At 42.8% G+C, this 27203-nt stretch overlaps 1 long non-coding RNA gene across 1 annotated transcript in view; it reads left to right on the forward strand.

Moving 5' to 3' along the window:
• LOC117044726 overlaps positions 1-27203 on the forward strand; it is a 46907-nt gene that overhangs the window by 18939 nt on the left and 765 nt on the right. The window contains exon 2 of the long non-coding RNA XR_004426321.1: positions 26619-26738. This is a non-coding gene — a long non-coding RNA (uncharacterized LOC117044726). The remainder of the gene's footprint in view (positions 1-26618; positions 26739-27203) is intronic.

The raw sequence follows: 27203 nt of genomic DNA on the forward strand, positions 1-27203 counted from the left end.
TATTTTGCAGCAGTCAGATTGAATGGTTGCTGAGACGTGACAGTTGAGGGAAAGAAGGATCCAAATGGAGCTGGTCACTCAGCAGAACTGATTTGGTGGGCTCTGCTGCCTCCTCTCCTGTCTCCCCCTTGAGAGAAAGGGGAGCCAAACTGAGCTGGACACTCAGCAGAAATGAGGGAGAGGACACTGTAGTCACATTTCTGCCTCTGTTTTAAGAAGCAATGCCCAGTTATGAAGAAAGTGACTAGAAACCATTTTTCTCTGCTGAGATGAGCATTTATGGCCAACTGATGAAACTGACTGACAATAGATTCAGGGAAGAGAGGAAAAAAAGAATTGCTCACTGATACAGCCAGTAATTAATATATTTGTTGCCCCAGGTTGTGGTGATGATCACCAGCTTAGATGAATTCAAAAAGCTTAAAATATCAGTAACAAAGTAGTAAATAAAACTACAGCAAAATATCATACTGTAGTTTTTTTAAAAAATAAATAAATAAATAAATAAATAAAAGCAAACATTGTTTAAATCAGACATTTCTGCTGAGGAGGCATAAAGCTCATTGGAACAGCTATGTTTCCACAACTTGCTCAAAAGGCAGGCGGGGGGGGGGGGGCGTTGGGGTTAGACAAATTAACAGAGGATGGGTCTGTTAATGATGTGTCCATGTGTGTGTGCTTCCCCCAACTAGAACATCCAGGTTCAGAGAAGATGCTACTGAATGCCAGTTTCGGGGAAGAGGACAAAAACAGAGAAGGACAAGGTTCCCATAGGCAGTGCTTTTTCTAAAAAAAAAATGTTTGGTGGTACTCTCATTTTCCTACTCATATTGAAATACTGCCCCTCAATGAGGCCAAACTTAGTTTCACAAAATGTTTAGGTGTATGCGTACCCCTGTGTCGCCGTCCCCCCCAGAAAAAAAGCACTGCCCATATGTATCTGGTCAGCCACTGTGAGAACAGATTGTTGGATTGGATAGGCCTTTGGCCAGATCCAACAGGGCCCTTGTTGTGTTTTTAATTACGTACCCAATATGGCATATCTGGTGGGAACAGTGCAGGATTTGCTTTTGTGGCAAACTCTACTGCTGGAATGTTCATGGCCAGTGAACTGAAAAGGCTGCTAATGATTCCAAAGAAAATTCTTTTCTTTTCTTTTCTTTTCTTTTCTTTCTTTACATTTGATCAAAATATTCATGGAAATATGGCTGTGTGGTATTTGCTCAATGCAAGTTCATCAATAAGCCACTTTTCTATGCACATCTGTCTAATTTTCCTTGGTCTAGTCTCAAGGGAGAGTAAGCACTCTTAAGTTGATCCCCATTTATGGCTAAATAAAATATCAACGTGTCAAAACTGGATCAGTCCAGACATCCTCCTTTCAAGTGTTTGTGGGTACAAATCAACCCAGCCTCAACTATTTGGATAGGTGGTGGGCAGCAATTGCCAGACTATCTCCTGCTATTGTGGAGGTGACCTGGAGGCATGCCTCTTACCCTGGTCCCACCCCACCCCACCCGCCGCTGCCCCGTTATCTGGCATCACGGACCAAACATTCTAATATGCCATATTATTTATGGGCTCGTAATTATTTAGCATCTGTATGTCAACATTACAATACCCCTGTTGGCTGTAAAGGAGCAAAATCTTTCTTTAATTAACATGACACGGCCCGTGTCAACTTTCCTTGGTCCTAGCCTTTTAAAATTGAGTTGGGAGTTTGGATTCCAAGCCAAATACCTGTGTTTTAAGCAAAGACTAAAAAGACAGAGTTCTCATTCACTAAAACTAGTCTTGGAAGCCAATAATTTTATGTGTTTTAAGGAGGTTTATGCTATACTGGGGCATTCACAATGGAATTCATTGAATGGGAGACCACAGTGGCTGTGTGTGTGTGTGTGTGTGTGTGTGTACAGGTACAGTTTAATAAGGAGGAAGAAGCAAATAATTCCAGTTGCCTGTCCCCTCCAAAAGCTTCAGATGCATCAGTGATGCTTCAAGACATGCACAGACTCATTAAAAAAGGCTTGGTAATAAAAATGCACCAGTTTGTTTATGCAACACATTTCTTCTTTGAGGATGAAGCAATGACACATTGCTAAGCGTTCAAGAAACAAACTGAACCGCCATTGAATTTAATTACCCGACCACCCTGTGAGTTCCATGAGCCAAATCCAGTTCTAAAGTCAGCAGCTATAACTCCCACTGGGAATGGCACCCGCTTTGCCAAGGCTAAATATGGCCTCATTTTTTTTCTATGTTCCTTAAGTGCCAAGGCTTTTGCTATATCATAATTGACAGCTACCCTGGGCTCACCGCATGGAGCTGTTGGTTTTTCCATGCACAAAGAGCAACCTTATACTTTTTGGTTAGATGGCTTTTGCTTTAGATGAAAGGAAACACCCCAAGATGAAATTGGAGAAATTGGCTGGGTGGGTTAGAAAAGCGGTGGCAATACAGGGCCAAATGTATTCCAAAATCTTCCCAAAAAAGAAGACGAGACCCTTGCACTTAAATCTGACACAGAGTTGGGCACGCTGAAGCCCAATGCTGTCAGGGAGCTCAAATATGTTTAGCTCTGTGTTGAACTGTAGCCATCATTTGGAAAGAATTTCTATTATGTCGAATGGGACATGCTTCTATATAATGGCTACTACAACCTAGAGCTGGTGCCCATTAGGAATGGTAGGGTGGAAGGAAGGGAGACCAACAGTAGGGGGAGCCAGAGTCAATGACAGGTGGAGCCAGAAACAATGACAAGCAGGGCCAATCAATTCAAGTTTCATCCTCATTCTCCCCCTCACTGAGTTCTGCAAGAGCAACACAGAGACAAAGGAGGAGGAAGGTGATAGGCAGTCCCTGGGGGTGGGGGGGAGACAGAGTGTTGCAACTATTACATAGTGAATTGAGCAAAACAGAAAGCAACAGGTGGGGGGATGCCAAATTTTGGCCTTGCACAGGTCACCACTGAAATTAGAAAAACCAGGGTCCGGCCCTGACATGGAACTGCCAATGTCAGCTTTATAAGGTTTTCTGTGTTGATAAAGTCAGTGCGGAAAGGCTAATTCTGTCAGCTTCTCTCAATTATTTATTTTTATTTACATCAATCTGCTCCAGAAGATCTCTGGCCCTCTGGAGGAGAAGTGATGGGGGATGCATGGGAGAAGAGAGGAAGGGGGAGTCCCATTTGTGTGAGTGCAAGTTTCTTTCACCAGTGGGACACCCAGATTGGATATGACTCTCAACCTCTTTTGCAAAATTCACAAAGCATTCGTGTTATCCCAAATGCCTGCTTGTCACATTTGGCCAATTTAAGAGAGTCATCAACGAGTGATAATACGTTCAGGGTTATTCAACAAATCTGTAATGGATCTAGTAAAGAAAGCTCCGCTGTGCCTGGTGTAATCTCACTGTAAACATGTGGCACAGTGACAGTAAAGTATTTCTATATGTAAGTAGACGCGGGTGGCGCTGTGGGTTAAACCACAGAACCTAGGGCTTGCTGATCAGACGGTTGGCGGTTCGAATCCCCGCGATGGGGTGAGCTCCCGTTGCTTGGTCCCAGCTCCTGCCCACCTAGCAGTTCGAAAGCACATCAAAAAGTGCAAGTAGATAAATAGATGGTGGGAAAGTAAACGGTGTTTCCATGCACTGCTCTGGTTCGCCAGAAGTGCCTTTGTCATGCTGACCACATGACCCGGAAGCTGTACGCCAGCTCCCTCGGCCAGTAACGTGAGATGAGTGCTGCAACCCCAGAGTCGGACATGACTGGAACTAATGGTCAGGGGTCCCTTTACCTTTACCTATATGTAAGTAGAGACTGCTGGATCAGGCCAATGGCCCACATAATCAAGCATCTTGGTCTCAAATGCCTGTGGGGAAACCAGAAGCCGGACCTGAGCACAAGAGCACTCTCTCCCTCCAGTGGTTTCTGGCAAATAGTATTCAGAAGCATTACTACTTCCAACTATGGAGGCAGAATGTAGCCATTGGGGCAAGCAGCCATCAATAGCCCTCTCCTCCATGAAAACCTCAATAAGCTTCTCTGCTTCCTTTTTAGTGTCTTTTTCTTATTTAATTTAACAGAAACCAAAGAAGACAAACTCATATGATGACATTCCTGCCCTGCAAGAGAGTTTGACATTTATATCTCTAGGTTTCTGCTAGCTAGCCTGAAAACTGGCTGGAGCAAATCCCGTTCCGTGGGTCCAAATGGATTCACATCCAACTGCATCAGCTCGACTAGTTGGTGGCGGAAAGGGGCTGCAAGTCATTAGCTCATTACCATTTCTGGCACGTAGGGAGAGATACAATATGGTTTGAAAGTGGCTGTGTTTTAAATATAACCATTCTGCTCCCCTGGGTGGATTCTGTTTCGAGCGCTGTTTCTAAGATGGTGGTGGGGTGGGTGTGACACATGGCAATTCGCTCCATCCTCCCAGATTTCTTGTCTGCTCTGCTTAAAATAGTTTTGTGGAGGGAGGACAAGGCAGCTACCGATGCCTGCCAGTTACTCTTTAGCAACGAAGGCTTGCTCTTGTTGGGGAAGCACTATGAGGTGTAAACCTTGTCTAAAACTACAACAGAAGCTCCAGAAGGCGTCCATTTTCTGAGGAGATAGGCAGCAAGTGTTTTCTCACACTGGTCAAACCCTGGAGGTGTGTTATTTCCCCTGAAGGGGAAATAAATAAGTCATCTTCAGCATTAGTGTACTCTCACCCCCCACCTCCTGTGGGCAAGTTGGGGAAGAGGAAGGTTTGGTATCCAGCAGTTCAAAAACCTCCCTTGGTCTGCAACCCACCCAACCCCAAAACAGACTCCTTATTAGCCCATCTGCCCTTGGGCATGGACAGCAGAGAAACAAATGCAGGGAAAAGCAAACTTCCCTCTCTGTGGGAATGCTTTGAAACAGTATGCTTTGAAACAGGGATGGGCAACCTGTGTTGTGGCAGGTGTTGTTAGACTACAATTCCTATTGGCCCCAGCCAGCATGGCCAATGGTCAAGGATGATGGGAACTGCTTTAACTTTCCTGCAGGAGGAATGCTAGGCAACCAACAAGTTTGCAAAAATATGTGTGGGTCTCTTGGATATCCCATGGTAGTAGTTTGTTTAGAAGTTGGAAGGCAAATTTGTAGGCAACCCTTCTATAGAACTATTATAAATATTTCCAAGGGGGTGGACAGAGTTATGAAACTTTATACCAGGCATACCAAGAAAGCATCATTAAAACTATCCTTTAATAGCCTAAGAAAATAAGATCTTTAGCTGGTGCCAAGTGGATGTTAGACCAGTGAACCTGGGACACCACCTCTCTGAAGGCCTCTGACTGCTTGCCATGGTCTAGTCTTTTGCTCTGGTGTGCTAGCACGGTGCTGTTTCATGGCCAAGCACAGATAATTATTGAAAAGGCTCATTAAAATTAACAGGCCTCCACAGACAAGTGTGTTCACTTCCCTTGACAAGGTCACCTTGTATTTTGAGAATCTGGTGGCCTCTGATAGATAGCAATAAGTATGTTCTGAAATATGGCCAGTAGGTGTCCCTCTTTTCACAAGTACCTTTATTCCTTGATCACATGGTGTGGCAGAGCCCATAATAGAGCAAACATATGTGAATGCCCAACGCAATACCAGTAGGCTTTATTCTGCCAATATGAGGCACATGCCAATATGGGGAAAGGGAAATAGGCACTGTTTGGTTACTTTGCTTTGGGAGATACTAACACTCTCTCAATGACTATAGTGGAAACATAAAATGCTGTCAGTTTACTTCAGGTTGATTATGAATCCAGGAGATATATTTTTTCCAGTGTGAGTATTTCTAGTTAAGGCCAATGGAGACATTAGATAGATATCAGAAATAGTCTTGTGGCACCTTAAAGAGTAAGAAATGTATCATGGCATAAGCCACAAGACAATCAGACAATTCTATCCAAATGCTGGGTAATATTAAACTAGCCTTTACTCAGAGCAGACCTATTAAAAACAATCACTATGACTAAGTTGGATCCATTAATCATAATGGGTCTCCTCTGCACACATTCCAGCTTGTCAATATCCTTCTTACATTGTGCCCAGAACAAGACATAGTAGTACTTCAGGTGTGGTCTGACCAAGGCAGAATACAGCAGGACTCTTACTTCCCTTGATTGGTAAACTGTACTTCTTTTCATGCAGCCTAGAATAGCATTAGCTTTTTTGCTGCTGCATCACATTGTTGACTCATAGAATCATAGAATCATAGAGTTGGAAGAGACCACAAGGGCCATCCAGTCCAACCCCCTGCCAAGCAGGAAACACCATCAAAGCATTCCTGACAGATGGCTGTCAAGCCTCTGCTTAAAGACCTCATTGAGCTTGTGGTCTATTAAGTCCCCTAGATCCTTTTTACATGGACCACTGGCAAGCCAACTGCTCCCCATCTTATATTTGTGCAGCTGGTTCTTACATTTGTCCCTATTGAAATTCATTTTGTTCATTTTGGCCCTGTTCTCCAATCCCTTAAAGTCATCTTGAATCCTGATGCTGTCTTCTGTGGCATTAACTTCCCCTCCCAGTTTGATGCCATCTGAACATTTGATGAGCATCCCCTTCATACAAGTCATTTTAAAAAGATGTTGAACAGCAACGGGCCCAGGACAGAACCCTGTGGTCACTATTTTCCAGCATGATGAGGGACCATTAGTGGTTCGGTCAGTCAACCAGCGCATCATAAGGCCTTCTTAGCACCTCCAGTATTTATAACTCCTACTTTCAGCAATGTACAAAAGCTCATTTGCTCTGAGGTGCGAAACACGCCTGACATGATCCATTTAAAACTCTTTAAAACCTCAAACCAGGGAATGGGGTGAGATGTTGAATGCATAGGATTACTGTTTCAAGTTTCTTATATATGTGTGCGTTGTTCTTCTCCATAAAATTTCTTGAATATTAAATAGATTGAAATCTGATTGGCAAATTCCAAAGAGTTTGAAGGGAACAAGATGAAAAAGGACAAGGCATTGAACTTGGAAAACAGCTACTGAGCACGTGCAAAAGCTACTCTTTTTTCCAAATAAATTTCATAAAGAGTTTTATTACTTGCCTAAATCATGAGCCATGCAAGTGACTTATCCAAAGCTATAAAAATGAGTACTTCTTCTGTTACCTTTATGGGAAATCTAGGATATTATTAACATAATAAATCTCAGGCGCTAACCATGACAGAACCAGATACAAGTCCTTGTTTTTGTAGGTTTCTTTAGAAAGCTACTCAGACAGATGCCACATGCCATGAAATAACTTTAGCAGCCAGGTCCTTTTCGTAAACAAAGAACACAGGCCAAAGGAAAAGAAAACCCAAAACAAGTATCACCCCTTGAGCACCTCTTATATACACTAATGTATCATTGTTTGCTGTGATAAATGTTCACCCATTTCTATTATTGTTTTGAAAAGATAACTTCCATGGGAGATGAAACATGTCCAAACTCTCATTGAATGTTCATTCCCTGCCCCGTGCCTGTTCTTTTGCTGTTCATTTTCCCTGCTTAGGCACAGTTTTTAAAGTTATTGCTTCTTTCTTCATATTTCGGTACATCCAGTCAATCAGCGATTCCATAACACATGTTATGACATCACAATACAAAATAGGGAATCACCTTTGGATGCCTAATGCCATCACTGAGGGCAAATGAAAACTAATAAGAGAGCAGGCAAAGTTCCATGAACTGATCACATTACAGTGGTAACTCAGGTTACAAACGCTTCAGGTTACAGACTCCGCTAACCAAGATGTAGTACCTCGGGTTAAGAACTTTACCTCAGGATGAGAACAGAAATCGCGCGGCGGGAGGCCCCATTAGCTAAAGTGGTACCTCAGGTTAAGAACAGTTTCAGAACGAATTAAATTCTTAACCAGAGGTACCACTGTACTGGATCACTGATCATCCTCATTCCAAATGTGCATTACATATCTGCCCCTTTCAGAGTAACACCCCCTCCCCAAAAAAAAATCAACAAAGGGAATATGTTGCATTTTTGTCACTGCCAAATCATTTCCAGGAAAGTGCTCATTTTCCCCACTTTCAATTCAGCCTCGCCAAATGTATTGTGATCCAGTGCATGATTATTTGTGGGGAGGGATTGGAGATAAACACATACCCCGTAGATATATAAGCTGTACTGGCCAGTAACAAGAGTTTCTGCCTTGAATACCCATAATTCAAAGCTCGACATCAACTGGTGGTCCTCCAGATGTTATTGGACTTTAGCTCCCATCATCCCCAGCTGGCATAGCCAATGGTCTGGGCTTGATGGGAGTTGTAGTCCAACAATATTTGGAAGGCGACAGATTCCCCATCCCTGCTTTCCATCTGCCACTGGCTACCCACTGCCTATATATTCAAAAAAACTGTATGATAAAAGCAGCTTAAGAGCTGGTGGAAGGATCACCTGCCTCACAGAAAACATAGTTTCACTAAACGTGAAAAAGCACAATTTTTAACAAGTATAGAAATATCCTTGCTCAGTGGCTGCTGCACCAGGTGGCAGGTATCAACTTTTTGCTCTGAGAAGGTCCAGACAATTTCTTTGTTCAACAATATGCTTGTCCACTGTGTGTTGGCTTCTCATTTAATGACTTTTCATATTGCTTCTAACTAAGATATTTCTTGGTCACTTCTTTCCCACGTTATTCTCATCATCCTCATGATTCATCCTTTGTCATAGGATTCAGGCATTCTTATAGTGTATTGTGTCATATAACAAGCTACTTCCCAAAGAACCAGTTCATTTTCCCCTCGTGTCCTTCCTAAATTCTCTGCTACATTTGTCTTTCATTTGCTATATTTAGTGTCCCATGACTGACCATTCTGCATTCAATAAATAAATAAATAAATAAAAAATCAACAGCATTTTGAGAAACGAGCAGTTTCTGTGTGGAACGAGTACCCTTTGAATGGCTTTAGCATCCTTTATTTTGATTATGTGTCAGCTTATTGTGCGCAAGATATGGAGATAGGGGCTGTTGTTTTCCTCTGGGTAATGAATGAACAAATAAGCCAGTGATGATTCACATGCAGTCATTCCAGAGTTCAGACAATGGGAAACAATAATGGTTTCAAAAATATGACACTTTCATCTACAATATTTATAGGTTATTATTAAACGGGAATGGTGCTTAACAATGCCTTTGAAAAAAACAAATCATTGTCTCCTATCGCCATTTAGCAGTCTCTTCCTGGGAAGTGTTTCTTAAATGCTTGATGAATATGTCCTCCATTAGGACTTAGGAAACAGAAGCCATCTGCACAACAGTGGGCTTTAAAGGGCTGATGCATCCATTCCTTCATTAACAGGAATGGGGGGGTTGGTGCTGCTTTCAACTACTAGTCAGTAAGAGATTTCATTCAATCCTCATGAATGATCTGACATGATATGGAGACATCTGAGGAATGTGCATTGCTTCTCCATTTCTGTCACCAAGTAGTTGGGAAATAGTTGGAGGCACTGATGCTTCTGAATACCAACTGCTGGAAGCCACAGAAGGGGAGAGAGAGAGAGAGAGAGAGCACTCTTTGGGGGCTGGACTATATGATCCTTGTGGTCCCTTCCAACTCCACAGGTCTATTATTCTTGTGCTTGGGTCCTGCTTGCAGGTTTCACACAGGCTTGCACTGTGAGAAGCAGATGCTGGACTAGATGGGCCGTTGGCAGTGGCGTACTGAGGGGGGGCGATGGGGTGGAGCATCCCAGGTGCCAGCCTGGGGGGAGGGTGACACTCAGTGCCACCCCCCCCCACTCCCAAGCTGCTGCCTGGCACCCCTTCTGTGCAGCGATGGCAACTTTTAAGGCTGCAGCTCGCGCTGCTGCAGCTTTAAAAGTTGCCACTGCCGCACAGAAGGGGTGCCGGCCGCTCACGTCCGGCATCTTGGGTGGAGTGTGCATGTCTGCACATGTGCACTCCACGCTGGATGCTGCACATGCATTGTGATGTCAGGGCGTGCATGCGCTAGGGAGCGCCACCCCGCCCCTGGGGGGGGTGCCCCTGCATTTGCTGCTCCGGGCAGCAAAGCAGCTCCCTACGCCACTGGCCGTTGGCCGGACATCCTTATGTGAAATTATGCAAAGGGTTAACCCTAAGAGAACTCATGAGAACTGCTGCGTAGAATACACCATGCAGCACTTGATAACTCACTTAAGTGCTTTTTCTGCTTTCTTTGGGCAAATTACTTGACCACAATAAGCAGCAGAGAAATTATAAAGCAACGGCCGGATGTCTGAGCATATGGCAGGCAAATACAACAGGAACTTGCAGAGAGAGCAACCAGGTGCGGAGGCAGCTGAAGTCGAAATGTTGGTGACAGATGTTCTTCCTGGTCTTTTGGAGAAGTGCATACCAGTCAGCATCTTCATCATATCACCTGACATCTCCTGCTGCAAGGAAGCATGGGATTACTTGATGACTTTTACAACTGTGGGACAGGGCCGCGAGCATGTGCAGGTTCTGCGTCACCTCTGCCTGTAAACACCTCCTCCATTGCGCAGCCTCTCAGCAAAGGGACCGTAAAGAATGCAGAGGGGCTCGAGAGGAAACCTGGGACAGAGGATTTGGCTGTCGACTCGCGAAGCTCGGCAGCTGCCCTGCTTATAAACACTTTCTCCGCCGGGCACCCTGTTGGCCAGCGGATTGCAAATCGCATTCTAAAAGCAGCACTGATTTCATCAGAACGCAGGCAAAGGCAAATGGCTAAGGCCCACTAAACTCAGTCGCCGTACCTACTAATAGGTAGAGCCAGTGTGGTAAAGTGGTTAGAGCATCAGGTTAGGACCTGGGAGACCAGAGTTTGAATCCCCACTCAGCCACAAAGCTCAATGGGCCTTGGGACAGTCACACTGCCTCACTCAGTCTAACCTACCTTACAGGGTTTTTGTAGGGATTAAATGAGAGGGGGAAATGTAAGCCTTCTCAAGCTCCATGGAGAGAAAGGTAGGGTATAAACACATTAAACAGATAAATAAGGGGGATTGGAGAATCTGTCAGTTTCTCAGGTTCTTATATGTTTGCACTGTAAATATTAAGCATAATGCAAAACATGTGTCTTGCATCATCTGTTGAGGGCAAGTCAATAGAGTAAGAGCTAGAACTAGAATTAAGCTGAAATTGCAGAGAAGACTTTTTTCTCCTTTGAGAAAAATTCTGATAATGTCCTGGGGTTGAGGGGGGTGCCCCTTGCAGAATTTACTCTGAATATAATCTGCCATTTTAAAATTATTTTTAAATTTGAAATCATTATTATTGTGCACATTTCCCCACAGTGCCTTGGAATAAGGCTGGATCTGTGGCATTGGGGAGGATGCAGAATGGTGTGGCTGGGCTGCCAACACAGTCAATGAAAACCTATAGGGGGGAAATGAAGAGTTGCTGCCCTTATCATTGCCAATTACCCCTCAAGAAACAAGTGGAGAATGTTTCCTCCCCCTAGAGAAATCTGGTGAAATAATCTCTCAGCCATTTCTCTGCCTCCAGACAGGGTGGAAAAAATTCAAGAGACCAGTGACGTACACCTCCACCTAAAGCCATGCCAGCAGTAGGCAAATAATGGGATGGATTCAAACTACCGGTAAGCTAGCTGTCACTGGGTCCCATCAATGGGACAAGTTACCTTGCAATTTAACTTAATCCCATTGATTTCAGCAATAACATAAGTGTAGCCAATTAGTAGTAATGTATGGAAGTGAGAGCTGGACCATAAAGAAGACTGATCGCCAAAGAATTGATGCTTTTGAATTATGGTGCTGGAGGAGACTCTTGAGAGTCCCTTGGACTGCAAAAAGATCAAACTTATCCATCCTTAAAGAAATCAGCCCTGAGTGCTCACTGGAAGGACAGATCCTGAAGCTGAGGCTCCAGTACTTTGGCCACCTCATGAGAAGAGAAGACTCCCTAGAAAAGGCCCTGATGTTGGGAAAGATGGAGGGCACAAGGAGAAGGGGACGACAGAGGATAAGATGGTTGGACAGTGTTCTCGAAGCGACTAGCCTGAGTTTGGCCAAACTGCAGGAGGCAGTGAAAGATAGGCGTGCCTGGCGTGCTCTGGTCACGAAGAGTCGGACACGAATGAACGACTGAACAACAAAGCCAATTAAAGCGTATTATTCTAAGCACACCAACTTCGAAGGCAGCTCTGCTGAATTTAATGGGGTTTACTCCCTGGTAGGTGGGGTTAGGATTCCAAACTGGATCCAACTCCGTGTCTTTTACTGCTCCATATTCATCTTCAAGCATTTGCATGCAGAAGGTTCCAGATTCAATCCCTGGCATCCCCCAGATAGGGCTGAGAATGCCCTCTGTCTGATCCCCCGGAGAGCTACTGCCAATCACTGTAGGCAGTACTGAGCTAGGTGAGCAAAAGGTCTGACTCTGTAAAAGGCATCTTCCTAGGTTCCTGTGTACCTTAAAGCTAGTGGGATTTAAAAGTGCTTAATTTGAGCTGGGCCATGCCTCTAGGTCTCTGAGAGAGCATGGCAAGTGAGAAATTTCAAACAGTGAAAATTTTATGGCAAATATCCTTCCTCCATTTCTCCAGTGACAAAAAAAAACTGAGGACAGTTAGCGCACAGAGTAGCTGTAAATGATAGCGAACGTAATGGACCAGTTCTATCACTGCGATCCAACAAATGTGATCTGGGTGGCCAGCAATAACAAAATCAATATGCAGCTTCATCGAAAATTTACATGAGGATGGAGTTCATTTTCAGCTTGCTGCACCTCTGGGGGACTGAACTTGAATCAGATCCATGTACCTAAGTTGTACTCAGTGTTATAATAGGAAGTACGAACTCTTGGCAGTGGAAAGAGGCAAATGATATACTGGAGGGAAAATAATACACTTTTTTAAAAAAAAGAGGTTCAATTTGTTGCCTGAGCAGAACAGTGTAATCTTGACAGGGTGAGAACAGCAAGCCAGCTCTAGAGGGACAATATTTATTCCTGAATTGGGAAGGGAAAGTGAATAAGCGAGGTTGTTTGCCAGCTGCTAGGAGCCATAAGCAGTTTGGTTTTTAAAGGCCTCTGTGTCTCTGTGTTCACCTTGAGTCAGGCCTGGAGATTATTTTTTTACTTCCTAATTTACAGCTGATCAGGAAAAGTGTAGTGGGTGGAAACAAACTGTGGAAACTGTACTGGGCTAAGTTCAGCCTTGAATAAGGGACAACCTGCCTCACTACCAATTGTGTGGCTGCCTGTTTTTCTTCTTCCTTCCTTCTCCTGATGGCAAGTTTTGTGTGTGCTCTGCCATGGGTCCAAGTGGGAATAGGGCATGCCTATGCAAATATTCCAAAACTTGTTCGGATGACTGCATGATCTCAGCCACCATTTATGAAAGGAAGCAGAGATAGTCATCCTCTCCCTGTTTCAAGCCAGATGTGATTTTTTTTCTTCAGACCATTTTCTAGATCCATTTCAGTTGGGGTTTTGGTCCAGTTTTGGTACAGAAACTGCTCTGGCATGATGACCTCTGACAGGAGAGACAGGGGAAATTCGTCTCTGTTAATTCTTTCAGCCTCTCAGTGGCTTTCAATGCTGTCAACCATGGTAGCAGCTGTCCACATAACGGGTGGGTGACACTGCTTTGTGGTGGTTCCAGTCCTACTTGGATGGTTGTTTCCAAAGGTTGATGCTTGGAGAGTGCTCTTCAGCCCCATAGAGCCTCAGGGTTCGATTTTTATCCCTTATGCTGTTTAACATCTACATGAAACTGCTGAGTGGGGTTATCCAGAGTTTTGGAGTGTTCTGTCAGTCTTTAAGAATGCAGTCAGAAATGTTACAGAAATGCCAGTACACACTTACCAAGAAGTAAGTCTCATTAGGCTTCCTTCTGAGTAAGCATGCCATAAGATTGTACTGTAAGGAAACAAGAAACATTGGCATGGCAGCTTCTGTTTCTGATCAGACCTGAAAAGAGATTTGTTCTTTGCACATACAAAACTGAGTTGTCAGATCCAGTGCAGATCTGGAAACCTTATATACAAAACAGTTGACTTGCCTGAAACAGTCATGTATGCTTTTTTATTTAAAAGGGGGGGGGGTGAGGGGAAATAAACATAAACTCCTTAATGGAGAACAAGCTGGGCAAACGTGACAATGTGAACGGCAGATAAAAATAAACCTTGAGTACGCTTGCTGGCCTTCTGCAGTGACAAAGCAGCTCATTTGATATTTTGTGAATTAACTACCACTTGGAACGGTGAAAATAAATTTTAAAGGCCATACAGTCTTTTTTGTTTGTTAATTGTGACTTATTAGTTTTTTTCCCTAAGGGGGTTGATGCATTGCCTAGGCATAAACAGAAGTAGCTTGCTTATAACTCCCATCTTCTGCTGTTATGAGTTTATGAGAAAGGAAGCTCAAGGAAGATCAATACATCCTCTGCGTACTTTACAAATGACTTGTGACGTAGGTCCACAGGAGCTGTTTTTAGTGGGGGGTAGTCTAGTTATTATGGATTTGACATGAACTTGGCCCATTGCCTTCAAGGGAATGAAATGTAGGCATAATTTGGCCTTCCTGTAATTGTCTCTTTAACTTGGCGATCGAGGATAATTTTTTCCTGTGAAATGAGCCCAAGACGTCACTAGAGCAATGCCCAGATTAATTAATGAGACATAATAATACTCCTAATAAAAGCTCATGATATGAGGCCTCTTCCTTCAGCTCCCCCCTCCCCACCCCACCCCACATGCTCTCTTAAGAAAACCGCTTTACAGGAATCTGTGAGTCACATTCCATCAAGGCGCTTTGTCTTTAATTGACGCAAACAATACAGTGGAGACAAATAAGCAGCGCAGAACCATCTGTTTAATTGAGTCCTTGACATTTTATTGCATTTCCCCCAATTGCATATTAAAGGAAGCAAATAGAAAAACACTGGCTAATTATATGCTGTTTACGGATCCTAGATTTACTTTGATTGTATTCCTCTAGATGACGATCCCGCCTTGTTACACGCGTACCTTCTGCTTCCGCCTGCCTTCGCGTTGCACGTTTGCATAACAAATCCTTGTTGTGCATTTAGCATATCTCATCCCCTCAAAGCTCTTTGTGCATCTGAAAAGGAAAACAATAATCTTGGGAGGGTAAGATAGAAGGCAAACTCATGAAAGGTTCCCATATGGCCTGCTGTCACTGATCTTAGGAATAGAGCAAGCTGTGCTACATTCTATTTTTTATATTCCTCTTATTAATTCAGCTGAAAATACAGCTGAATACAGACAGTTCATTGGATTCTACGATGCCAGTTTGTAAGCAAATGGTCTGTTCAGACTGATGTCAATATTGCACCTGAAAAGAACACTCACGTGAGATAGCATTGGAATAAGGTTATATTCAGTGCTTTTTTTCTTTAAAAAAATGTTTAGGGGTACTCTCATTTTCCTATTTTTACAGTCATACCTCATGTTGCATCTGCTTCAGGTTACGTTTTCATGTTGCGTCCCGCGGCAACCCGGAAATACCGGAACGGGTTACTTCCGGGTTTCGCCGTTCATGCATGCTCACACACGGCACTTCAGCTTGCGTCAGTTCCATGTTATGGAGGTGCCTCCGGAACAGATCCCGTCCGTAACATGAGGTTCCACTGTATTGAAATACTGACCCTCAATGAGACCAAACTTAGATTCACAAAACGTTTAGGGGTATGCGTACCCTTCATCCCCCCAGAAAAAAGCACTGGTTATATTTATTATAACAAGTGGGAACAGTTGCCAATCTTGTTGTTGTTTAGTCGTTTAGTCGTGTCTGACTCTTCGTGACCACATGAACCACAGCATGCCAGACACTCCTGTCTTCCACTGCCTCCTGCAGTTTGGCCAAACTCATGTTGGTAGCTTTGAGAACACTGTCCAACCATCTTGTCCTCTGTTGTCCCCTTCTCCTTGTGCCCTCAATCTTTCCCAACATCAGGGGCTTTTCCAGGGAGACTTCTCTTCTCATGAGGTGACCAAAGTACTGGAGCCTCAACTTCAGGATCTGTCCTTCCAGTGAGCACTCAGGGCCGATTTCCTTGAGAATGGATAGGTTTCATCTTCTTGCAGTCCATGGGACTCTCAAGAGTCTCCAGCACCATAATTCAAAAGCATCAATTCTTCGGCGATCAGCCTTCTTGATGGTCCAGCTCTCACTTCCAAACATCACTACTGGGAAAACCATAGCTTTAACTATGCGGACCTTTGTCGGCAAGGTGATGTCTCTGCTTTTTAAGATGCTGTCTAGGTTTGTCATTGCTTTTCTCCCAAGAAGCAGGCGTCTTTTAATTTTGTGACTGCTGTCACCATCTGCAGTGATCATGGAACCCAAGAAAGTAAAATCTCTCACTGCCTCCATTTCTTCCACTTCTATTTGCCAGGAGGTGATGGGACCAGTGGCCATGATCTTAGTTTTTTTGATGTTGCACTTCAGACCATATTTTGCGCTCTCTTCTTTCACCCTCATTAAAAGGTTCTTTAATTCCTCCTCACTTTCTGCCATCAAGGTTGTGTCATCAGCATATCTGAGGTTGTTGATATTTCTTCCGGCAATCTTAATTCCGGTTTGGGATTCATCCAGTCCAGCCTTTCGCATGATGAATTCTGCATATAAGTTAAGTAAGCAGGGAGACAATATACAGCCTTCTCATACTCCTTTCCCAATTTTGAACCAATCAGTTGTTCCATATCCAGTTCTAACTGTAGTTTCTTGTCCCACATAGAGATTTCTCAGGAGACGGATGAGGTGATCCAGCACTCCCATTTCTTTAAGAACTTGCCATAATTTGCTGTGGTCGACACAGTCAAATGCTTTTGCATAGTCAATGAAGCAGAAGTAGATGTTTTTCTGGAACTCTCTAGCTTTCTCCATAATCCAGCACATGTTCGCAATTTGGTCTCTGGTTCCTCTGCCCCTTCAAAATCCAGCTTGCACTTCTGGGAGTTCTTGGTCCACATATTGCTTAAGCCTGCCTTGAAGAAATTTAAGCATAACCTTGCTAGCATGTGAAATGAGCGCAATTGTGCGGTAGTTGGAGCACTCTTTGGCACTGCCCTTCTTTGGGATTGGGATGTAGACTGATCTTCTCCAATCCTCTGGCCACTGCTGAGTTTTCCAAACTTGCTGGCATATTGAATGTAGCACTTTAATAGCATCATCCTTTAAAATTTAAAATAGTTCAGCTAGAATATCATCACTTCCACATTAACCCAATTAACCAATTCAAAGAAGTAGAGGCCGGTAAGGATTTAGCTAATCCTAGTAGAGAATCATCTCTCCAGGCTTCTAGCTTAGGTTGGGGTGGGGTGGGGGATAACTTCCTGCTTGCTAGAAGTGTCGGTTATGAAATCAATACATGCACTCAGGTTGCAGCGTTTGCCTAAAATGCCAGGCCTAAAGAGCATCCACAAGTCCCACCAGGTATAAAGCACTGGCAGATCCCTGAAGTTGTTCTTAACCCAATAATGCCTCAGTTTCCCAACTATTTTCTCACCCACTGCCTTACCTGCCCATGCTCAATGTCCACCATGACTACCAGACCACACAACTCCTAGACTGCCCACTGAATTAGTCCCAGCAGTAGGAGAAAAACATAGAATCATAGAGTTGGAAGAGACCACAAGGGCCATCCAGTCCAACCCCCTGCCAAGCAGGAAACACCATCAAAGCATTCCTGACAGATGGCTGTCAAGCCTCCGCTTAAAGACCTCCAGAGAAGGAGACTCCTCCACCACACTCCTTGGCAGCAAATTCCACTGTCGAACAGCTCTTACTGTCAGGAAGTTCTTCCTAATGTTTACATGGAATCTTCTTTCTTGTAGTTTGAATCCATTGCCCCGACAACCCTAAGGCAACTCAAGGATTTCTCCCTCAAAAATTCCGACTCAGCCCCTTCAACAGGCAAGAAACACCAAAGCCCACACAGCATACAGGGAGGGAGGGGTGCTTGTGGATTCTCAGAATTATCCTGTACAAAAGAAATGCTTTCTGTCCTGTAGTTTGGCATGGGTCCATTAGTCTTCTTCATTCTTCTGACATTTTCTTCTATATGTATTATTATTTGTTTAGCATTTATTTAATGTATCTGCACTCTTAAGGTGGTTGGCAAGAGTCAATGATGTTATGCATGCTGCTCCATGTTTCCTTTTGCTGATATCAGATTCAGCCACCACATGGGGTCTCCTGGAAAAAACTACTCTGTGTGTGTGTGGGGGGGGGGTGCATTTAAATAAATAAAAAAGGAGGCCAGTTAGCCATTTGCTTTGATAGGGTTAATGCAGAGATGTTGACTTTACAATCAAAAGCATTATGACTCCAAACTTTCCAAACCCAAGTTGCGTGCTTCAGCTAACACCACCAACATGTGCTCTGCATGATTAATAGTGTTTATAAAGTACATAAAAGAATTTTGGAAGAATATGATATAAGGACATTAGTATGTGCATTTTGGTGTGTGTGGGTTTTTTTTTAACCCAACATGATAAATATACAGTTGGACTTTGCTTTCCTGACAAAAGTTATTTATGAAGGAAGAAAAATCAGAAATAAATTAGGCAAGCCATGTGATTTTTCTCAAAATGAAAAAAAAAAGCTAACAGCCCAATATCCAGATTTTTGCTGACCATTTTCTTAGCTCGACTGATGTTACTAATGTGGTTCTTCCCCACTCCTCCAAAATAAATAAATAAATACTGTAGTTATTTCTCTTTTGAAGTTCGGTTATTAAACTGCAAGGGATAATTCTTAAAAACATAAGAACAGACATTCTGAGTCAACCCAACCATATACATCACTCATCATTTTGCTTACGGACAGTAGACCAAGATGCCCAAGAAGGGAGCACAAGCAGTGAGTGATGGGTATCATTCTGATGTTTATAGCAGGGAATATAGAGAGGGAGAGACTGGTCTGCAGGCCTCTCCATTAGCTCTGCCGAGAGACCAGCAACCGTTGGTTTCTAGTGAATAGGGATACATGGTTATTAATAAATGTTTTGATGCTTTCTAAACATACTTTATTGTGAAACCATCTAAGGAAATTACAAACCACCGTAGTACTAATAAACATTATTTACAGTTACTAAAATTTACAGCAGAAATGTTCAAACATGCACATAATTCAGACAACTTTATTACAATCATTAAATGTTTGCTCACATGTGAGTCTTGTCAGGATTTAGCATAGAAACAGTGAAGAACATGAAGCAGGCAGTGCAGTGATACTTATAAGTTACTTTCTACATACTAAAAGTACTTAAGATACTGCTTGCTTTCTGGAGAGAGCAAACAACATGTCCATCCCCATCAACAGGCAAACGCAAAAGAGGTAAGGAGGAAATAGTAGAGCTTAAAATCCTTTGTCTAAGTTCCCCAGGAAATGACATCACAGAGGTGTCCTCTCTAGGAATTCAGAGCTCTCTGTGAGGCTTAACCCCTTTATACAGTAAACATAAAGTGTCATTTTGGCTGCAGATTTCCTCAACAAAATGAGACCCAGCTGAAAAGTGTCAGCCTGTTAAACATGGCAAGCTGAGGATGGGGGGTCAGAGCACCATGTGGGCTGACAGGATGAATCTAGGACTGTGGCCATGGGAGAAGCGGGTCCCTCTTGCAGTGTAAAGCTGGAAGCCCCAGCATCATAGGCTCAGATTGTATATATGTGTAAATAAACCATATATTTGATAAAGACACCACAGTTTCCGCTGTGTCTCATTTGCAAAGGAAACACAAACCCCTGGACTCCTGGAATCTTGCACTGCTTTGGAGATTGGGGTGGCACATACCGGTAACAATTTAAGAAGAAGAAGAAGAATATAACATAATAATAAATCATATATTATAATATATTATAATATATTATATAATATATTATAATATATATAATAATCTAATTAACATATAATTATATATAATAATATAATATATGTTGCTTAGATTAGGCATTGGAGAGTGCAATGTAAATGTTAGAAATAATTTTCAGAAAAAATAATCTCATATCATTAGCTTGAGGCTCTCATATGAACTATTTATTATGAATTTGGTCAATATACATATACATGTGTATGTTAATCAGTTTATCCTGGCACTTTTCATGGAGTCTGAAATTTGTAAGTAACGGACACATCCTTTGGTCATTAGTCTTGAGTTAGCTGCCCTTTTGCTGATTTTTAAAAGCCCCAAGGGAAGAAGAGAAACATTTATAAAGGCATTCTAATCTTTAACATAAGCTGAGCCTTTGATTGTAAAATGTATCATTTGGTCATCTTGGTTTTTAAAATGCAGCCCCATTCCCTAAATCCATCACTTGTTGCAGCTGTTCTGTCTTTAGCACCTGTAAGTTTACCCCTGAGAGGCTCCAGACCTAACGAAAATATTTTATAGGCATCAGGTCCAATGACTGGATGTTCAAGCATTGTTTTTTCAAATAAATGTACTCCCTACCAGATTAGTCAACCAGAGAGACACAATGGTACCAAAAGACCCATGAACGAAAGAATCTGAATTGAAACAGTCTGGACTCCTTTGACGAAAATAAGCAAATAAAATAAAATAATTACTAAACCATTTAATGGGTGTCTAATTCCTGCTTTAAACTCCAGGGCTCTTTTAAACACAACCTTAAGTTACTCTGTCATGAAGAAGAAACAGATTTTTGTCAAGTACGCGCAACACCTGAGTGTTCAAAAGTGCATTCTTGTGTGTTTTCATCCTGCAGTAAATCCTACTAAGTTCAATGGGTCTTACTCCAAGAAAAGCATATTTAGCATTGCAGCCTCATGGTGCAAACCTATTTAAATTTATTTGCAAGATAGTCTAGGGATGGGTGGATCGGCCAAAATAAAGGTGATATTACTAATTGCATGAATGTAAGTCATATGCAGAGTGTGTTAGTGTGTATCTATCAGGAAGGGTGAGAGAAAGCAGCACTGGGAATACAGGCCATTGGCATTGCAAACAAACATAAAAGCAGTGCTATTTTCCTAAAAAAAGAGGTGCCAGAACTCACCATGAATTCTCTTATAATGGCAGTAGTGGCCACCTGAGAGGTGCTGTTGCGTGTTGAGGTCCCCAACCACCCTCCAGTAAATAACTCACACCGGAAACATTAATTTTGGTTTGGTTTTTGGAATAAATTTTGGCCACAACTTTATTAAAATACAAGATATGTGAGTGGTTGCGTAGGCATTGGTTTAGACTATCTGACCCACTGGGGACAGAACTGAAGACAGTCAGTAAGGGAAAGCAAATTGGGGAGAGAATAGGAGCTGGGGGGTCAGACACTACGACTCTCCCCAAATGCTCCCAGGGGCTCTTGCGTGGCCCTGGCCCCCGACCGGGGGATACCGACAAAAGCATTGCGAGCCCCTGGATTCCTTTAACGGAATTCCCACGCAGCAGCAGCAGCATTGGAGGGGCAGACACAGCCAATCATTACCCCTCCAGCAACGAACACGAAACCAATGCCTAACCGCCAACCTTACAAGTTGTGACTAATTGCTACGCAGTAGGCGAAAACCAGAGGGCACGAGCCAATCAGCCAACTGGAAAAATTCCTACCAGGCCCCTGCACCAACGGCAGACAACCCCATGACAAGCATAGCAAGGTCAACGCAGAGGCCTAAAACGAGGGAGGGGAGGGCGGGCGATCCGTTGCAAGCAGCAAAGAGAAATAATACAGGGCGTGCCAAGGATTTAAATCCAGTAACTGTCCATCAACCAAAATTGCAACGTTAATTTCTCCCCAACAACAAATAATGCCCCAATCAAAACAGCGACTAACTCAGAACCAATCCACACTGGAAGGGTGGATTTTCTGGCCCCCACCGCAACCCGTGCTCTCTAGGAAGGAGAACACGCATAACTGAGCTCCAGGTGAAAAAAAAGCCCTGCAAAAAAGCACATGTTCATGCAATTAACATCACATTTAATTTGGCCCAAAGATTAAGCATTCAGGAAATTTATTATAACTGTGCCCAACAACTGGTACAGTCCTATGCATTTAACTGGCTCTGCAGAACTAACTTTAGTGGCTGGAGGATTCCATAATTAAGGTGCAAGCAGTTTGCAGTGCAATCCTGTATATCTACTCAGAGGTCAGTCCCACTGACTTCACTAGAATGTAGTTCCAGGTAAGTGGGGACAACATTGCAACCTCAAAGCCCTGTTGATTTCACTGAGAAAATCAAGCTTAATGTCCACCAAATCATGTTTTTAATTTTCTGTGTCCCTGAAAAAAGCTGGGATTTTGGATACTATCTTGGATCAAAAAGCTGTCATTTGCTTTTCCATGCTTATTTTTATTCTGATTCGAGATTACTCCTGTCTTGTATACATATTATATTGTAGAACAGTTGGTGTGTATATGGGAAAGAACAGGATCACGCCTGTAGCCCCCTTCCCCCCGGCCGACGCATTCAGTATAATGCATTCACTGAGCCTAAGTGCATCTAATTTGACTGTACACATGTGCTCAGTTTTTTCATCTATTGGAATTAAACTGCTCTTCCTCTATGAGGAAGAGATTGCATCTTTTTAGTAGAATTATTTATAGCCCCCCCCCCCTCCCTGCTATCACCAGTTCCATGGAAAACTTCACATTTCATGTGCAAAAATCTCCATATTGCAGCTTTGCAATTCTTAAACACATAGGGTTGTAGCAACACCCCCCCAAAAAATGCTCTGAAGTAGACCCATTGAAATAAATGGACTTAAGCTAGTTGATTTCAATGGGTCGCCTCCTGAGTATGACAGTTGGATCTAATCAACTACTACCGGTATTTACTGTTTTCCCTCTTTATTGCCTCTTTTGCATTGGTGTCCTTGTAGGGCTGCTTTAAAATCCTCTATAGAGTATGGAGATCATTGGATGACTTCATTGTGTAACATAAAATCACCATCCATCATTTTCCTCTAAAGGGGAAGTGTAGGGAGCTGACGACATTATTAAGCAATATATTATCAGAGACACCATAAGGATTTTTCGGAATCTCTTATAGAGGCCTCTAAAACAAGCTGCTTGCAACACCTGGTGCTTATTTATTTCCTGGACCAAATCTCAAACCATTGTTAGAGTTCCCAGTGGAAGATATTTATGGTTTTAGGTTTTTGAGCAGGCAGAGCCTTCTTTAAGAAGAGGGGCTATGTGTATTGCATAGAAAGTGAGAAGATTCTAGATTAATAAATCCCCTCTTTATCCGAACAGATCTGAGCAGATTAATGGCTTTGGTTGCTTCTAAGCACAGTTAATTACATGTGAGCAGTAACCACTGACCGTAGCCCCAGATAGTGGAAGAAGCTGTACATTAATACACACTCGAAATTTAAAGGTACCTGTGTATTCATTGTCAGGGAGCAGCTAGAATCCTCCATTCATCAGCAAGACCCATAGGGAAGAACATCTGTAAAATACACATCTGGGTACTCATCTGTCTCATGCCTTCACTCTCCTTGTGTTACGTCAAAGCTCCTCAACCAGTGCATTCAACCTCAGCTGATGGTTGTGGACTATCCAGCATATTTAGCTGCACCAGTTGTGTATTGAGATTCCCATCTGGCAATTTAGTCGTTGCCGTTCTCCATTAATGGGGGCAGGAGGGTTGTCCAGGATTCTAGAGGCCAATGGCACATGGTGCTGAATGCTTCACTGATGGAGACACGAATCTTTTCCCAACCTTCAACAGCAGGATCGGAACAATAGTGTGCAGGAAGGGACGTTAACACTTCCTCACCAAAGAAATATCCCACCCCCTCCCCAAGCATCCAGTGGCACCAATGATCCGCCTCACCTCTAAACCTGCTGTTTAAAGGTAGGCTCACCTTTAAATGCAGACCAGGTCAAATTTCTCCTCCATCTCTTGTACTCTTGGTGAAAGCCCTGAGGTGGAAATAGCACATAAGATGTGGCACATTTTTTCTCCCTCTTTCCGCCTTTAGATCTTAACAGCACCTTCTTCACACTACTTTTTCTCACCACGAAGGTGCCTTTAACCTTCATTCTAAGCTTATTCACCCCTCATTCTAAACTGTGGGAGTTTTAAAAGCATAATTCAGAATCGATGGCATTAATTTCTCTTTGTGGGAGAATCCTATGGGACTGAAACAAAGCAACACTTGTCAGTTATCTTCCCATGTTGTGATTTTTGGTAACTGTAGACATTGTTGAAGAACCAGCTATTCCTGTTTCTTCACATAACATACCCTTGGAATAACTCCAACAGTAGACATTCAAACCATGTCCATCACAATACATTTAGCTGGAAGTCCTCCTATTTCATATCTCTATCTGGTTATTACTTTTGCTTTTGACAATTGCATGGTGAGCAAAAAGTACCCGAGAACATGATGGAAGGCACCAGCTACTTTAAGAAACCCAAATTCCAGTGGCTTAACACCAGGATATACTTGCCTTGTCAAAAGAGTGAGATATTCAAACGAATTAAAATCAGTATTGGCATGTAAGCTATTGTTCTCTGAGTGCTGAGGTGAGTAATGGGGTAAACTAAGCCAAGTAGACTAATGTGGCCATACACTTTTGAAAGTGTCACAGGATGTCTTTTTATGTGTGGTGAGTGAACCCATAGAAATGGCTACTAGTGGTGGGTGAACTCTCATCATTCAGTTTAGGATTGCTGCACCTTCTTACATTCTTAAGAGAACCCTGTGTGTACTCCAAGTCCCAGCCAGCATGGCCAATGGTCAGGGATGATGGGAATTGTAGTCCAAAGCATCTAAGAAAAACCTGCTGGATCATGGCAGTGGCTCATCTCCTGTAAGGCACCAGGTTGGGGAAGGGTGATGTAGGCTTTGTCCCGACCTTCAGATGAATGTGTGGAGGTCAGTGCAATCGATCTCCCTCCCTCCCACTTCACACATTCAAAGAATGCCTGAAAGGGGTTCTTCTCTCCTAAATCTACCTACAGGTTTTCTTTGTGGCTTTAAGCACAGTAAGAATTGCAAAGGCCTTTGGCAACCGTGACACAGAAATTATTGCTCTAAAAAGAAAGCGATCTTTATGAGGGCTTCATCAGAAGCACATGTATCTAAGTATTAGGAATATATTATTCCACGGGACTTGGCGAGGGCCCAGAAGCTGGAGCGCTGCACACACAACATTGGCCTGTGCAATTTGAGAAGCTGCTGGGCATCCCAAACAAGAGCAGCAACGATAAGAGATAGCAAGAAAGGTTGAAGAGCTGGTCATGTTTAGCTTAGGGGACTGAAGGCTCCAGGGTGATGGTGATATAATGGTTCTCAGATCTTTGAAAGTAAGCTGCAAGCAGGATGGCAAACAACTGTTGGCTGAGTGGAATTTGACTGCATAGCCCATAAATGATGACTGAACTGTCAAACCTTTGGGATTAAATACCAGAGTCTTCAGACCATCAGAATATTTAAATCAATCTTCGCCAGCCCAGTGGGCTGATGGGAGTTGTAGTCCAAAACATATGGAAGGCACTCTGGAAGGCTGGTGAAGGTTGATTTAAACTATGTATCCTTTTGTACGTTATTTCATATGTGGTGGACCTGTAAAAGAGTAAAAGATTATTGGGAAGTAATTTATAATGAATTGAAAAAAAAATGTTTAAAAGCACCTTTCCACACACAAGAAAACCCACAAACCCAGAGTCCTTTTTGTTGGGGATAATTCAGATGGAAATTCCCAGGTGTCAAAAAAACATTATTTATGTATGCCACTGCGGCGGCCCGTGTTTTAGGCCAAAAATGGAAAACGAGTGAGGTCCCAACTGAAGAAGAATGGCAACTTAAACTGATGAAATATGCACAGCTTGCGGATCTAACTTACATAATAAGAGAACGAAGAAGAACATTCTTTTAAAGAAGATTGGAAAATGTTTATTGAATATATAGGGGGAAACTGTGTACACTTGAAAACGTTGGCAGCATTAAGATAAATTCAACAATAAGCTTGGATGGAAGTAATAATGGAATACTGAATGGTTTAGTTTATATACAATATGCAGGGATTTATGCTATGCAAAATGAACCATGGGAAGAGAAGAAGGGAAGTCATTGATATTTTAAGGTTGTTTAAATGAATATTCTAAATTGTAAAGCAGAAAGTTTAAAAATTAAATAAACAATGTATTTTTTTGTACAATATCCCTGGGAAAGATGGTATATCTTGGCATGTCCCACCACTCCAGTGGCATTTGTGGCATAGGAAGCTGCCTTCTATTAAATCAGACCATTGGTCTATCTAGCTCAGTATTGTCTGCACTGATTGGCAGCAGCTCTCTGAGGTTTCAGACAAGGCTCTCTCCTCGCCATACCTGGTTGTGTTATTCTTGCTTCTTAGAGCAGCTGCAATCTGTGTTTGTGGAGGGAACCTTTAAAACAGGTGTTGGGAACCTGTGGCCCTCCAGATGTTGTTGAACTACAATTCCCATCAGCCCCAGCAAGCATGGCCAGTGGTCAGGGGATGATGAGAACTGTAGTTGTAGCAGCATCTGGAGGGCCAAAGGTTCATCACACCTGTTTAAACCACTAAAGGCAGTCCTTGAACCATCTTGTAAACATTTGTCATTTTGGAGTGTGTGTGTTTAAAAACTGCAAATTGAAATGGATGGTATGGGTGGTGTTTTTCTTTTTCCAGATAGGAAAAAGAAATTATCCAAAAGCAAGAAGGAAGTGAGGATGTGAAGGGGACTGCCAAATGCTGTCTGTTGGCTGGAAGATGTTGAAGAAATCCCCTATGGAAAAACAACAAAGAAAGGTACCAGGAAACAAAGTATTATTTTCATGTTCTGCCATTAGCTTGCCACCTGTTAGCTGTGATCGTTACCCAGAGCTGAAAGGGGAAAGGCTAATCTCTTGCACATTTAGATCAACAAACTCAAACAAAACCTGCCTAATTATCCCATTGAACCTGTGTCAGTTTTTTAAATCCAGCTCCCTTTCCCAGCTTGGCAGCAAGCCAAGCCCAGCAAGCTGGTGTCCATAAGCCGCATGCTAATGACAATGTCCTTTCATTCCAGGAATGATATAATTGCCAAAAGCAGTTTACAGACTCATTATTTTTATGGTCATATTTCAGAGGAAGAGTCAAAGGTCAGTCTAGGGTTTGCTTCGGAGCGTATTGGATCTTGCCTATTGAGGGCATGCAGCAGCACCACACCAACTCCCAAAGAGCAAAGTGTTATCCCCGAGTTAGCCAGGATTCCTACTGTCACAGCAATGA

Source organism: Lacerta agilis, chromosome 3 (genome assembly GCF_009819535.1).
Source record: "Lacerta agilis isolate rLacAgi1 chromosome 3, rLacAgi1.pri, whole genome shotgun sequence".
NCBI lineage: Eukaryota > Metazoa > Chordata > Lepidosauria > Squamata > Lacertidae > Lacerta > Lacerta agilis.